The sequence below is a fragment of the Mus caroli genome, chromosome 13, assembly GCF_900094665.2.
Source record: "Mus caroli chromosome 13, CAROLI_EIJ_v1.1, whole genome shotgun sequence".
NCBI classification, from domain to species: Eukaryota; Metazoa; Chordata; class Mammalia; order Rodentia; family Muridae; genus Mus; species Mus caroli.
In genome coordinates, this window is record NC_034582.1 from 106,792,772 (window position 1) to 106,796,838 (window position 4,067).

Below are 4,067 nucleotides of genomic sequence, written 5' to 3' on the forward strand. Positions count from 1 at the left end.
CTCTCTCTCTCTCTCTCTCTCTCTCTCTCTCTCTCTCTCTCTCTCTGCTAAATACTTTAAAAACTAAATATTGCCATTGCAATGAAGACTCTGACTATGAAATAAGATTCACCATATACAAGTTGTGTGAATATCCAGTCAATTATTTCCTTAGAACCTGTTTTCTCATTTGCAAATTTGGGTTCATGTAGAAGCTTACTTCCTTAATGACTGTCAACATTACATGAAATAATGCAGGGACGTGGTACCCTGGACAGAGAACGAATCTGCTGGGCATCTAACCTTGTGCATATACAATGCGTGATTTCTCCATCTGCCATCCTAGCACTCGGGTGGCTGGAGCTAGAGAATCACAAGTTATATGCATAAGTTATAACACCCTCCTACAAAAGATATTTATTTATATTTTGATACAGATGTTCAACAGTGCCTTCATATGCCCACCAGTTAATGGTGAACGCTTTTATATCAAAGCTGACTGCGATTTTAAACAAACTGGATTCAAATCTTGGTATGAGTGACATTTCTAGCTTTTCCCACTAGGACATAAATAGCCCAGATTCTCACGAATAGCATCAGTTTTTTGAAGACAAACTTTTAGCTGTCTGTGCAGCCCAGAGCAGCCCCTCTCAAACCCTTCTGAGAATGCTCTGGCTTGCCCCAGAACTAACCCACGCTGTGTTTGCTGTTCAAGCCAGATTATTACCAGGCAGTTGGAGGGGTCAAATTCCCACAGGCAATTTTCTATAAAAATCCCAAGTAATTGAAATGGGAGGAAGGTACCCAGTAAAAGTCAGGATGAATAATTTAGCACAGTAGCTGTCTACAGCCTCTGAGGTAACATGTTTGAGGCATTTTATTAGAGGCCACACTAAGCAGCTCCTGTCTCTCAAACATACTGGCTTCAGCCCACCCATCTCATTGGGAGGATGGCTTAATGAGAAGCCAGAGGGCTCAGTTCTTAACCCTTCTTGGATACCTGAACAGCCAGTGAAGGTCTCTCTCTCTCTCTCTCTCTCTCTCTTCTTTGTGAATAGTGGCGTTGTTCTTGATTTCTTCTTAATTGACCCCATTAAGTCACAGAATGACTGCTTTCTGATCTTTAATACGGGATGCTGTGTCTCTTTCCCGCCACCATAGAACTATCCAGGGGTAGATTCATTTACTACGGATGAGAGCTAACTGCTATTTTAGAAATGTAGGCTCAAGTCTCAGCTAAGAATGGCATTTAAAAATGTTTTCCCACGACTATGTCACTAGATCAAAATTTCCACAAATAAAAATGCCTTCTAGATCTACTTAAGACTAGCCACAAATGGTAGAAACCCAACTCCCTAGACTCAAACAAGAGACTGTGACTTTATCATTCTGGAAAGAACACCGACACTCACCACAATAACAGAAGTCCAGGTTAGAGTCAAGTTCTCTGGATATGGTGTCTGTGAAGCAATGACCAAGGTCAGAGTCTGAGTCTCAGGGTCCCTGGAGAGAGACAGGCAGAAATAAACATGCAATGACAGGAAGAGGAGGTTGGGTGAAATATTGCTGTAGCAATCACGTAAAATAAGGGGAACTTTTGGAAGTTCTGTGGGCTACTCCAATTACCTCCATGCTGCAGTTATTTAAAGGGCTCATTAGTGGTATAAACCATCCAGCCAACTCGTACTATGGACTGAATTGTACAGCCTCTCTCCACATTCCAATGTGACTGTCTCGGGAGCGAGGACCTTGGAAAACATAATTTTAATTTAATGAGGTGATAAAAAAAAGTGAGTCTCCAATTCAGTATGACTAGATCACAGGGGTGTATGCTCATAGAGGGGTACCCCCTGCAGACACAGTAAGGACGGTAAACCAAACCTGCGACACCTGGGTCTTGTTCTTCTAAGTTCCAGAACTCTGAAAAAAAAATACGACTTCTATTTTGAAAGGCACACCGTTTGTGTTCTTTTGTTATGTTTGCCCAAGCTGGTAATACATTAACCCACTTCTAACTTTTTTAAAGACAGAGGTTCCCTGTGTGGCCCGGACTGATCTAGAACTCACTATGCAGCACTGTGATACTGTCTCACAGCCTCTCAAGTGCTGGGGTTACAGGTGTGCACAGCTGTGCCAGGCTACCCCTTCTTCTCCTACCTTTCCTTATCCTCTACCTCAGGACAGTTTGGGGGGTTTTGTTGTTATTGTTGTTTGTTTTTAAGAAGTAGGAGAGTTTAATGTTCACTTACAGTGTCAGGAGATATGGTCTACTATTGGGAAAGACATGGCTTCCAGCCTCTCCAGAGTAGGAGAAGTGTGTAGCTGGGACACTTCACCTTATATCATTGCAGAACAGAAAGCCTAAAATGGACAGGGAGTGGGGTTAGTTATAAAATCTCAAGGCTTGTGCCCAGTGATCCACTTCCTCTGGTGAGGTTTCACCTCTTCAAGGCTCCACAACTTTCCAAATAGAGCCATCTGTGTCAGGACCAAAGTGTTTAAGCACAGGACCCTTAACAGGACATCTCACATTCCAACCATAACATTCCACTCCCCAGCCCCAGAGGCTCAAAGCTATCTTAAGATGCAAATACATTCAGTTCAACCTCCAAAGTCCACGCTCTTTAACAGAGTTAAAAATTCCACTGTGTCATTTATTAAAAATTGTCCCATCACTTTAAATTCCAGTGTGCTTTCTGATAGTCAAGACAATTTCTGAACTGTGAGCCCAATTTGAGGGGACATAATCCCTTATGCAGGGGGAGGCATGGCAGCAGGCTGCTCCGTGGTGGCAGCAGTGTGCAGCTGGTACTCCTAGCCTCACATCTTGGCAGAAGAGGAGGAAGCAGTGGAACATGTCTGTTCTCATGTCAGATGACTGGTTTTTGTTCTCCGACTGTCTGTCTGCATTGGTTTCTGTCTGGGAGGATGAGCCATAGCAGTGGGTTACACACACACACACACACACACACACACACACACTTCCTTCTGGATTGATTTGGCCAGAAGAAAAGAGAAAATGCTATTGATATATTTATTCCCTTGACTCATTTCCCATAAAGCCGGCTGGGGCTGCTGGCTGAAGTCCATTCTCTCTCTGGGCAGCTTCCATGTTAGTCTCTATTGATCCTGCACACCAGTTACTCGGTGACTACACCTTGGCCAACTCATCGATGGTGACAGCTGCTTCCCTGACCAAAAGTGCCTTACTCTATGCAACAGATGAAGCCAAATGAAGGAAAAATTTCTCATCTGTTCTTTATCTAGAAAAACAGAAATCACAAGTGGGTTATACAAAGTCTATTGCACCCCAACACATAAAGCACTTGTCACATGAGAGTTGATTTAATTTTAATGGCTGACACTAAAAATCACCTACATAAACAACAGCATTATAGACAATTATATCACCTTTGGGGCAGCCTTTCATCTCTGCTTCCTCTTCATGTTTTCCTTGGAAGGTTTGAGGTCATTTACCATTATGGCCCAATGAACTGATACTTGTCTGGGCCTGAGGCCTTTCACTATTCAGGGTTAGAGTGTGCACCATGATTGGGCCAACAAGTTGCAAATTAAGAGATGCATCACTCTTTTGACATTGGATTTGCATTCATTATGTGTTGCTTATAGAGGGAGTTATATAAAGTGTTATGTCCTTTGATAGCTACTAACATGCACATCCTTTCACTTGGTATCCTTGACACATCTTCTAGATTATAAGTGAGGGTATTTCCTCTGATGTATGCCATCCCCAGAAGTTTCTGTATGGTGGTATGAATTGATCTCTTGGAGAAGCAGTGCAAATCCTAAACATTCAAGGTTCTCATTCCTGTTCCGAGTGACCTCCCTTCTCTCTAGAAGCTTACATACATACACTCTATGCCAGAGGGAAACTGCCATTTATTCAATGCCCACTAGTACCACGGGTTTTGCGTTATTTTGTGGGAAGAAGCAGTATTCATGATCCCATTTGAGTATCCAGAGAAAGCAACTTGTCTCAGCAGGTGAAGTGGAACATGATGTGCCCAGTAAGAGGTAAAGAAGGTTTAAGAAATTTCCCCAAAGAAAATAGTCCAGCCAGCCATCCT

General features: G+C 42.8%; 1 long non-coding RNA gene across 2 annotated transcripts in view; it reads right to left on the reverse strand.

Annotated features, from left to right (window-relative positions):
* The window catches only part of LOC110308325, a 6,732-nt gene extending 4,799 nt beyond the window's left edge, over positions 1-1,933 (reverse strand). For both annotated transcript variants that reach the window (XR_003838572.1, XR_002379548.2), the window contains exons 1-3: positions 1,861-1,933; positions 1,606-1,727; positions 1,392-1,482 (exon numbers count right to left, since the gene is read on the reverse strand). This is a non-coding gene — a long non-coding RNA (uncharacterized LOC110308325). The remainder of the gene's footprint in view (positions 1-1,391; positions 1,483-1,605; positions 1,728-1,860) is intronic.
* Positions 1,934-4,067: the final 2,134 nt, after the last annotated feature.